General features: G+C 37.5%; 1 protein-coding gene across 6 annotated transcripts in view; it reads right to left on the bottom strand.

Moving 5' to 3' along the window:
* Positions 1–12,167, bottom strand: part of Chl1 (cell adhesion molecule L1 like) — a 203,713-nt gene that overhangs the window by 63,568 nt on the left and 127,978 nt on the right. The gene's annotated exons all lie outside the window — the stretch shown is intronic.

The following is a 12,167-nucleotide window of genomic DNA, read 5'->3' as shown; positions in this document are numbered from 1 at the left end:
CCAGATCCAGATGCCTAGACACCAGTGTAAAACACAGTAATAGGCAGGAAAATATGTCTTTACTGGAGTCCAGCTATCCTACCACATCAGGCCCTGAATATGCCAACATAGCTGAAACACAAGAAAAAAAACCTTAAAACCAAGTATATAAAGATGATAGAGTCCCTAAAAAGGAAATGAATAAGTACCTTAAAGAAATCCAGGAAAACACAGTGTGAGGAAATGAATAAATTCTTAAAATTTTTAAAATAAATTCTTAAAGAAAGCCAGGGTAACACAAAAAAAAGCTGGAGGAAATGAATACATCCCTTAAAGAAATCCAAGAAAACATAAACAATCAGTTGACATAAATGAATAAAATTGTTCAAGACCAGAAAATGAAAATAGAATTAATAAATAAAATATAAACAAAGGGAATATCTGGAAATGAAAAATTTAGGAATTTGAATAGGAACTACAGGAGAAAGCTTCACCAACAGTATACAAGAGCATGAAGAGATAGTCTCAGACATTGAAGATACAATAAAAGAAATGGATACATCCGTCAAAGAAAGGATTAAGTCTAAAAAACTCCTGGCACAAAATATCTAGGAAATCTGGGGCACCATGAAAAGACCATACTTAAGAATAAAAGGAATAGAGGATACAAAGAATCCTAGCTCAAAAGCCCAGAAAATATTTTCAACAAAATCATACAAGTAATTTCCCTAACCTAAAGGAGGACATGCCTATAAAAGTATAAGGAGCATACAGAATGCCAAATAGATTATACCAGAAAAGAAAGTCCCCTTGCCACATAGTAATCAAAACATTAAACATACAGAAGAAAGAATACTAAAAATGGCAAGGGAAAAAGACCAAGTAACATATAAAGGCAGACCTATTAGAATTACACCTGACTTCTTAGTGGAGATTCTAAAAGCCAGAAGGGCCTGCACTTATGGCTGCAGACTCTAAAAGAGTACAGATGTCCGTCCAGGTTACTACTTAGCAAAACTTTCAACCAACAAAGATGGAGAAAATAAAATATTCCATGATGAAGCCAAATTTAAACACTATCTTTCTACAAATCTACCCCAACAGAAGGTGCTAGAAGGAAAACTCCAACCCAAGGAGGCTAACTGCATCCATGAAAACATAGGCGATACATAATCTCATCTCACACCAGCAAAATCAAAAGAAGGGAAACACACACAGACACAGACACAGACACAGACACAGACACAGACATACATACACTCACATGTACACCACCACCGTCTCTCAAAATCAGTGGTCTCAATTCCCTAATAAAAAGACAAAGAAGCACAGAATAGTTGTGAAAATAGTATCCATCCTTTTGTTGCATCCAAGAAACATACCTCAACTTCAAGGATAAACATAACCTCAGGGTAAAGGGCTAGAAAAAAATATTCCAAGTGAATGGACCTAAGAATCAAGCTGGTTTAGCCATTCAGTGTATGACAAAATAAACATCACAACAAAACTAATCAAAAGAGATAGTAGAAGACATTACATTCCCATCAAAAGAAAAGTCCACCAAGATGACCTTTCAATTCTTAACATCTATGTCCTAAAAACAAGGGACCTAAGTTTAAAAAAGAAACATTACTACAGCTTAAACAATTTATTGACCCTCACACACTCATAGTGGAAGACTCACCAATGGATAGGTCATCCAGAAAAACAAACAAACAAAAAAACTAAACAGAAAAAATGCTAAACCTAACATATTATAAACCAATTGGACATTACAGGTGATATTTACAGACTATTTCACTCAAACACTAAAGAATATACCTTTTTCTCTGCATCTCATGGAGTTTTCTCCAAAGTTGATCACATTTGGATACAAAGCAAGTCTCAACAGATACAAGAAAATAGAAATAAATCCCTGTATCCTATCAGACTACCAAGGATTAAATCTGGATATCATCAAATAACAGAAGCAACAGAGAGCTTACAAACTCATGGAAACTGACAAATCTCTATGGAATGAAAAGTGCTTCAAGACAGAAGAAATAAAGAAATTAAATATTTCTAAAATTCAATGAAAATGAATACACAGCATACTCAAACCTGTGAATTCTAATGGAAGCGGTGCTAAGAGGAAAGGTCATAGCACTGAGTGCCTATGTTAATAAAACAAAACAAAACAAAAAACTGATGTTGGCATAAAAACATATATGTTGATCAATTAAATTGGACTGAAGACCCAGACATAAATCCACACACCTACAGACATCTGAATTTTTATAAAGAAGCCAGAAAAACACAATGGAAAAAAGAAAGAATCTTCAACAAATGGTGTTGGTCAAATTGTAGTCTGCATGTAGAAGAATACAAATAGATCCATACTTATCAACCTGCACAAAACTCAAGTTCAATTGGATCAAAGACATCAACATAAAATCAGATACACTGAACCTGATAGAAGAGAAGACAAAATGGGAAACAACTTTGATCTCATTGGAGGAGAAAACTTGCTGAATAGAACACTGATAGCAATTAATAAATGGGGCCTTGTGGAACTGAAAAGCTTCTGCAAGGCAAAGGATACTGCCATTCCAACAGAGCAGCAGCCTACAGAATAGGAAAAGATTTTTACCAACTCCACATCCACAGTAGAGGAGTAACATCCAAAATATATAAAGAACTCAAGGAACTAGCTATCAAAAAACAAATTCTCCAATTTTAAAATGGGGTACAGATATAAACAGAGAATTTACAACAGAGGAATCTCAATGGCTGAGAAACACAGGATTGTTCAACATCCTTAGGAAATGCAACATCAAGGAAATGCAAACAAAAACTACTTTGAGATTCCACCTTATATCTATCAGAAAGATCAATAACACAAGTACCAGATCATGCTAGAGAGGATGTTGAGCAAGGGGAATACTCCTCCATTGCTGGTAGAAGTGCAACTTTGTACAACCACTATGTAAATCAATATGGCAGTTCCTCAGAAAATTGGGAATCGATCTACCTCAGCATCCATGGGTTCCCCTTGGCCAAAAACTCAACTGAAAGCAGCTTAGTCCCACCACTGGAAACCTCACCTAGAAATGACCAATTGAGACTCTGTAACCCCCACTACTAGGAGTCCTTATTAGGATCACCTTTATAGATGCCAGGGAATTTCCAGTGCATTAGCTTTCCACACCACCTCACAAATGCCCCACCCCCAATTCCTATAGTCTCTTGCAGAACTCTCTCCCTCCATCCCATTTCCCCCTCAACCTGATCCCCCTCTATGATCTCCACCCACGCCCAATCTACCTGTAAAATCCATTTTATTTCCCCCTCCCAGGTAGATCCCTGCATCGCCCCCTAGAGAACCTCCTCTTTACCTAACCTCTCTGAGTCTATAGATTGTAGCTTGGTTATCATTTGCTTAATGATTAATAGTTCCTTATAAGTGAAAACACATTTCTTCTCTATACAACTACATCTTCTATGTCTCTCTGCTCACTCAGCTACATCTCTCTTTCAACACACACACACACACACACACACACACACACACACACACACACACACACACAGTACAGCTCTTTACACAGTTCCTTCACATCCTTCCTCTCATAGCCAAACTCTGCATACATATGAGTTACATTTTCAGGGTCACAAGGCATATCTAGAGTAAACAATCAGAGACAGAGCCTAACTGATATACACATAAGGAATGCCATGGTTTCTCTCAGGCTAGGAAGGTCACATTGACTGGCTAGTGAATAGCACATGGCCAAGCACATAGCCTGAGTGGTTAGCATTCACAGACAGAGAATGACATTGAAATTCAGGACTTAACAAGAACAGTTAGTAGGCTGAAACTTAAATGGTTGGGTTATATGCAGAAAGAGAATTATTGTAGGGGGTTATGTCTACCAAAGTTGTTTCAAGTCTGACCTTGATTAAGCAATAAACACCTGGAACTTATGCTTGTATATTCTCTGCAGGGGTGGCTAGTCTGTTTTGAATTTGTTTTGAAGTCTAAAATTAGCTGTCTTTGTGACTGAGAATACTGTTACATTCCTGTGTTAGTTATAAAATATATTCTAGTATTATTTTTATTCATCATAATTATATAGTTTAAACAGAAATCATCTTCCTGACCATCCACAACTATAAGTGTGCGCAATAGATGGACTCTTTTCACAACACAAACACAAAGCAGTGGGGTGAATACACATAGCTGTTTTTAGGAAAGAAATACAGTGACACACAGAAGAAATTATAAACAGAAGCAAATTGTTATTTACTTGGCTTTGCCAAGTGGGGCTCCATGTCTGGTGAGTCAACCTGTTAAATACTAGTTGTCACCTGCTGTATACTCCCACAGCCCTCATCAGGCTATTATTATTGAAGCCATAATGAACACGGTTGAGCAAGTGCCCTTATGGTAAAATGGAGTGCCCTTTGGGTATATGTCCAAGAGTGGTATAGTTTCTCCACAAGGAGGAACCCAGATCCAACACTGCTTAGGTAACTAAGACTAGATAGCCTAGAGTTCTATGGTAAAACCAAACACTACTGGTCTTAACAGAAATCAATTAAAGTAATTCCTGTTGATATTCTGCTATCCTCATAGATCAGTCATCATCAGAGAGGCTTCCTTTGGCAGAAGATGGGAACAGATGAAATGACTCACATCCAGACAGGCAGAGAGAAAGAGTCTAAATTGGATGTTTCCTTCAAATCCCTCCTCTCAAAGCTCAGGGAATCCCTTGGCCATGGTAGTGTAAAGAATATAAGAGCCAAAGGGCATGGAGTTCATCAGGAGCACAAGGCCCTCTAAATCAACTCAGGAAGGTTAATATGACTTCACAGAGACTGAAGCAGCAAGCACAGGGCCTACATGGGCCTGCACCAGGTTCTCTGGGAATATATTCTAGCTTTTAGCTTAGTATTTTTGTGGGACTTTTAACTGAGAATGAGGAGGTCTCTGACTCTTGTGCCTGCTCTAGAGACTCTTTTCCTCCTATGTCAAACCAGTATGATAGCTTTTGCTTCATCTTATTATATTTTATTGTGCCATGTTTATTTGTTATTTATTAGAAGCTTGTTCTTTTCTAATGAAAAACAGAGTGGATCCAGAGGTGAGGAAAGGTGGGGAGGACCTGGGGAAACTTCATTCAGGATATATTGTATGATAAAAGGATCTATTCTCAATAAAAGGGAAAAATAGCCTGGCATGAGTTTTTGTACACTTTCAAGATCCTCCTTGGACACATGAGATGGTGCATTGGGTAAGCCTGACAACCTGAGTTTATTCTCTGGAACCCAATGGTAGAAGAAGAAAACTGATTTCTAAAGTTGTCCTCTGGCCTCCACACATGTGCTCTGATACAACCACTAAATGATACACACACACACACACACACACACACACACACACACAGAGAGAGAGAGAGAGAGAGAGAGAGAGAGAGAGAGAGAGAGAGAGAGAGAGAGAGAGAGAGAGAAATGAAAACAAAATATTAAAAATATTTCTGTATGGTAAAATCCTGAACCAAAATATTTTTTGCTTTTGCTCTGAATAAGGCATGAAAACACTCATGCATGTTTTTTTTTTCTGAGATACACTGCAAAGCACAGGATTTGTTCATTTTAGTTCCCACAGACATGATAGCATTTTTCTTCAAACATTGGGATTTCTTCTGTTAGTTTTATGTTGCTTAGTGCTGGATTTATTGCAAAGGCAGTAAACATGATTGGCAAATACTCTATTCAAATAATAAATTATACTAAACAAACAAACAAATCAAAGCTCACATGAAGAAAAGGGAAACACAACGAAGAGCAAATTTGACCACTCTAAATTGCAAAGAGAGCCACCCATCTTGAGATCACTCAAATAAATGCAATTTAAAATGAGATAGAACTGATGTTAGAAAGGAGGATTTCCAATAATTCACTCTATTGTTTCCTCTCCATGCTGGAACAAGTTTCCAAGGAGCCAAGTATGAAATGAATGCATGTCAGAACCTCACATGACTGGCAGCCAACACCAATACTCCAAGTTCATATAAAATATTTACACCTATATGGATATTCAAAATGTATTCTTCCTGAACATTATAAAGCTTTCTTCCAACTCCATGGGGGGAGACTTTGTTTTGTGGATTCACACAGGTTCTGATGCAGGACAATGTTTAGAGGATGACATTTACCAACAGTCCTGGCCTGATGAGATTTTTTTTTTAAATACGTGTTCTACATTTTTTTATACTTAAGCAGTGATTCACAAAATAATACCATATTTTTTTTGGAAATCTAAGGCATTTCTTTTTTAAAAATCTCAATATTGCACATATCTTGCTAGTATCTACAAATTTTATTTTGAGAACTGCTGCCCAATTCCTCTGTATTTATCACAGAGCTCTTTAGCCCCATCACATTCTCAGTTTTCAGGGCAAGTAGCTGACATTTTGTTGTATCCAGGTTTACAGCTGTTTACAGGGAATTGTTTTTTGTCTAAATTCAAGGAGTTTTCCAAGCCAAGTATTGTAGGAGGCGGTAGTCTATTAGAGAACCACAGCAAGATGGGCAGGAAAGCTTCAATATCTATACTTTCAGCCATATGCCATATAAACTTTCATTCCCTCTTGGTCACTACACTTACGCCAGATTTTTTTTTTGAGACAGTGGCAAGATATGTGAATTACAGCTATCCTCGAATCATGCTTTTGCTGTAGGTACCATGAAATTCCTAATAAAAGACAGAAAGATTGCTTAGTACTTCACAGTTAGCACCGCAACGATAAAATAGTATGCCAGCTAAAGCTCTATCATTGATTGATAGGAAACACACCTTACTCATATGCAAAATTAATAAATGTGTTACATATTTAAACTTGAAATTCTAATGATTTATTTAGTGTCATTTGCCACCCTGAGGCCAAATGTACACTGGTATGGAAGTTAGCCATGTTTGGGTTTTGATGTATCTGTTTACACTCAGAACCAAAGAACAATATGGGAAGAGAAACACACATAGGAAAAATGAATGGGTATATTATATTTATCTAATATGCAAACAATCCAGTGCTTAATGTGAATACCCAGCTTGCTAGAAGTAGATAATTAATAAGATATATGAATCATTAGTTGGAAATCTGCTCCCTCAAAGCATGCAGAAAAGTCTAATAATTCAGACAGATAATACAGTCAGTGAAATGCTAGCATCCTTACATTAATTAAATCTAGATTATGAAATTCCAGTTCCCAAACTGTGAACATATAGTTAGTTCAGTGAGCATCTAATCCATCCATAATATAATGGAAAAGAAAAGACAATTTATAAGTCTTCCAAGCCCTTAAACACATGCGGTAAATCTTCAGAACAGTTTTTAACTAAAGACGAAATTAATATCAGGATACGAGGAAGATTATATATTCTCTAATTTAAGGTCTCAGAGGAAATATTAAAAACAAAATTAATTATTCTGGGTTGTTTCATTTTTCTGTGACCTTGAATCTTTTAGCATTCACCATAGAAGAGCATGAACATTTAACATTTACAGTAAACATTCTTTGTTGCTTTCTGTTACTGTGATAAATGTCATGAATCAAAGCAACCTGGGGGAGGAGAGGGTATATTGGAATTATACTTGCAGGTCACAGTCCATTACTGAGAGAAGTGAGAACAGGAATTCAAGCAGGAACTACATTAGAAACCAAGAGGGATGCTGCTGATTGGTTTACCTCTTGCTCATGCTCAGCTAGGTTTCTTATATAGCCTAGACCAGCCTATGGGTGGTGTTACCCACAGCAGGTTGCATCTCCCTACAGCAATCATAATTCAAAACGACCTCTCACAGACATGACCACAGGCCAATCTGATCAGAGCAATTGCTCAATTGTAGTTCTTTCTTCCCAGATGACTCTAGGTTGTGTAAAGTTGATGATGAAAACTAACCAGCACAATGTTGTTGTAAATTAAATTATATAACTCAGCAGCAGTCATCGAGCCAATTTTAATTCAGACAGAGAAATGATTCTATGGAAAACTACTCTGAAAGTGATTGACTGACTGTAGTTCACTGGTAATAACCACAGAATTATTTATTGAGGGCAAATACAATATGTTTAGTCTTAAGTAATAGTTTGTGCTCATGTGAGGCAATTCCATCCTTTTTGCTTGCTCTCACAGTTCTAAGGAGCCCTCCATCATCAACAAAACACAATCATTTAGATTAGATTTGACCCTGAGTGGTCTTCCTGAAAAGGATCAGAATCCACCTACTCATCACTTCCCACCTAAGCAGGGCTTAAAATGTGTTCAGAATTCCCATCACCCAGTGTGGATGAAATCAACCTCCCGTCTACATGACAATACTGCAGATCTATTAGCACCAGCAATTGAAGCACTTGGCAACTTCCCACTCTTCATGATTCACTGATGGGTCCTCTTCACGTCCATCATTCAGCACAGTGTACCAATCTCCAGGATTCACTCACAAATGTGAGCTACACTTTGCTATGTTCACTTCAATTCTCCCAACATTCAGAGAAAAACAATCTCTTCTTACTGAGCAGAGAAAACATCTGACAAAAGTTGGCTGTCTAGAGTAGTGGTTCTCAACATGTGGGTCATGACCCCCATGGGGTCTCATAGCAGATATTTACATTATGATTTATAACAGTAGTAAAATTACAGTTATGAAGTAGCAATGAAATAATTTTATGGTTGTGGGGGGGTCACCACAACATGCAGAACTGGATTAAGGAATCACAGCATTAGGAAGGTTGAGAACCACTGGTCTAGAGGGTTCTCTAGGATAAACTGGGGAATATTGAAACTATTTTAATATTAGATTATTATTTTTATTTAAAGTAACTAGAACATATGCAAATGATAGGTTACAAACTCAAAAGCGCAAAGCAGAAAATTTAGTACAGGCTATGACAGATCAGGAAAGCATATGGAGAAAGCTCATCAGCAACCTGAAGGATGTTTAGTATTAGGCAGCCAAAGTATAGGCATTTATATCCTCAGTTTAAACTCTGATGATTAAAAAGAAGGGAAAAGAGCTTCCCTCTGCACACATACCCCAGCCACAGCCACAGGATGTAGACATTCTTGTTTGGTTTGCTGTGCTCTCCCAAGTCACTAATGCTAAGGTTCAGGGAAGCACCCCCCAAATGCCCATGTGTTCAAAGCTAAGTCTCCATGACCTCTACTGGGAGATGCTAGAACTTTAGAGAGGTGAGGCTTAATGGTAAGTTGTCAGGGGCTGTGATCTTGAAGAGAATTTTGGAACTGTGGTCCTTTCTCTTTCTCCTTACTTTGTAGATCACAATGTAGGCAGATTTTATTCTTCCTCATGTTCCCATCACAATGTGCTTCCAATAATCTGGCCCAAAGCAATAAGGCCATCCCATCAAGGATGGTACAATACAAAAATGTGAACCAAACTAACATTTTTATCTTTATAAACTGATTATCTCCGAGATTTTGCTATAGTGGCAAAAAACTGATGTATACAAATAGTAAAATGGCTCAGACAGGAAGGGGACCTAGTAATGACTTCTCTAGTAATGACTTATTGACTAATTCACTGACTGAGACCCTATGCCACAGATATCCCATTTAGTGAAAAGATTGGTGAAGCATGCATAACAGATGCAATCTATTTGTTGGTTGCTGTGGGATGTTCTGTATGGCAAATGTGTTGCTAATTAGTCAATAAATAAAACACTGATTGGCCATTGGCTAGGCAGGAAGTGTAGGTGGGGCAAAGAGGAGAATAAAGCTGGGAAGTAGAAGGCTGAGTCAGAGAGACACTGCCAGCCGCCACGATGAGAAACAGCATGTGAAGATGCCGGTAAGCCACGAGCCATGTGGCAAGGTATAGATTAATGGAAATGGATTAATTTAAGCTGTAAGAACAGTTAGCAAGAAGCCTGCCACGGCCATACAGTTTGAAACCAATATAAGTCTCTGTGTTTACTTGGTCGGGTCTGAGCGGCTGTGGGACTGGCAGGTGAGAGAGATTTGTCCTGACTGTGGGCCAGGCAGGAAAACTCAAGCTGCAGTTGGTCTTTTCCTCTTGTCCACTCCCTAACAAACTCAACTATGATACTATAAAAATAGAAAACCAAGCATTGTGAATAAAAATCTTCTTTATACTAAATAACAACTTGATAACTGAGAGAGACAAACTCTAAAACTAGAACCATCAAGTTTCCATCAATATGAAAATAAAAACAATTCCCTGCAGCTTAAGAGAAAATCCATTGTTCAGGGAGGAAGCTTGAAATGGTCCTATTCATGAACTCCAAAGGACTGGAGTGGAGGTCAGATGATGAAGTATTTTCAAGACAGCCTAGAAACGATTTATAAGAAATCTAATTCTTTGTACTTGTTTCTGCCGCAGCAAAGAAAGAGCAATTACCTACTTTAAAGCCCTGATCTTTGATCCACCACCTCTTAACTGCAACACTGTCATATTCTGACAAGAATTATCCTCATACTACCATCATTTCACTGATAATGCTTAGGTAATGAGAGAAAATATTTTTAAAACCTGTTAATTGCATCTTATATGCAATTGCCCAATTTCTCTCCTGCAGTGGGTCTAGCTATTGCCATTTTGTTTGTTTCCATAGCAACCACTTGAATTCAGGTTATGAACCACCTCAAAACCTTGTCTTTTACGATATAGATTTAATCTTTCTTTCATCCTATATTTCTAAACTCATTTCAGTTAAAATATGTACAATAGAGACATAGATTTATGAAAACATACATAAAGCAGTCCCCAGGCCAAGAAAAATCAATGTATATATGGAAAATGTAAATTTTAATTTTGAATATATTCTTTCTGAGGTTTGCTGGATCCAAAGGAGCAGAAGCCAAGATTAGAGAAGGCTGACTATTTATTAGGTAGTTTCTTGACTTTCAGTCACAATGTTCATGGCAATATTTTCTGATCCAAAATTTATAGACATTTCTAACTAAATGTCATTTCAAATTAACTCCAAAATGAAGCCTCGAAGTCTACCCATTGCTACTCTGTCCATTACTTCTGTTGTATCAGCCCAAACCTAGGACAGCCACTTCAGCAGCACTACCACATCACAGGAAGGTTTGTTCTGAATACATAAGGAGACCATTAGTGAAATAAACTCAGATGATACAAAGGAAGAAAGATACACAATGGAAACCCTTTTACATACTGTCCACTCCACCAAGAGCACTACCATCTTCCACGTGGTGCTAACCCCAGTCTCTTCCAGCTCCGCTGATGGTAATTATTATCTTCAATGCTGTGTTCAGTAGTCCCTTGTTATTCATTAAACATTTTCCAAGTAAAATTTTATTCCTAATCAATATTTCAGGTGGGTTTACAAACTTGAAACTAAAGTAAAATTACACCATACACATTTCTATACGATTTGTTTTTATAACTCCAAGTATTCTTGATCCTTTATATTGCTGAGACATAGTTTCTGCAAGATTATATGACAATTTATTTATATTACAAACTGAATTTCCACCTCCCTCAAAAAGTTATACTTGTGTTAAACATTCCACGAGGCTGACTAACTGATAGAACTTGAGTGATTTTGGAGAAAGGGAATATTGCAAGTCCAGAGCTAAATTATCTCTAGCCTCCTTAATATCCATTCATTGCCCAGCTCTGTGTTACCTCTAACACCCTGTGACCAATCCAAAAATTCTTATAAAATATACAAAAAGATCACTAGCACTCTTCAAACTAAAGCCTATGAATGACATCAGACAGCATCTGATGGCTGTAGCAGAGATTTTCTCACTGCACTGTAACCTACCTGCCTGATGTGCCCACCAACATGTTCTTAAAATTCCTTGATTTGTGACTTTCTTTGTTCCATTACCATAAAAATGTCATCAACTTTTGCCAGACTAGAATGTGCTATTTGGGGCAAACTGGATCTGTGTTGTCAAGCTATCGTCAGTCAGAACTGGCTCTAGAATAAACTTCCGCTGTGATGTGAGACCCAATCTTTGCAATAGTACATTCCACTAGGGGTGAATTGTTAGATTTCCCATGTCTGTGCATGATACATATGTACAAAGAGATAAATGTTTATAAAGCAAACACACAAATGCTGATGCCCCCCAAATTCCTGTTGTGTGGGGAAAAATCACATACACCCGAGCAAGGAAAATGGCG

Source organism: Peromyscus californicus, unplaced genomic scaffold, assembly GCF_007827085.1.
Source record: "Peromyscus californicus insignis strain IS unplaced genomic scaffold, ASM782708v3 Scaffold_6__1_contigs__length_162567912, whole genome shotgun sequence".
NCBI classification, from domain to species: domain Eukaryota; kingdom Metazoa; phylum Chordata; class Mammalia; order Rodentia; family Cricetidae; genus Peromyscus; species Peromyscus californicus.
This window is presented reverse-complemented; position numbering and strand designations above follow the sequence as displayed.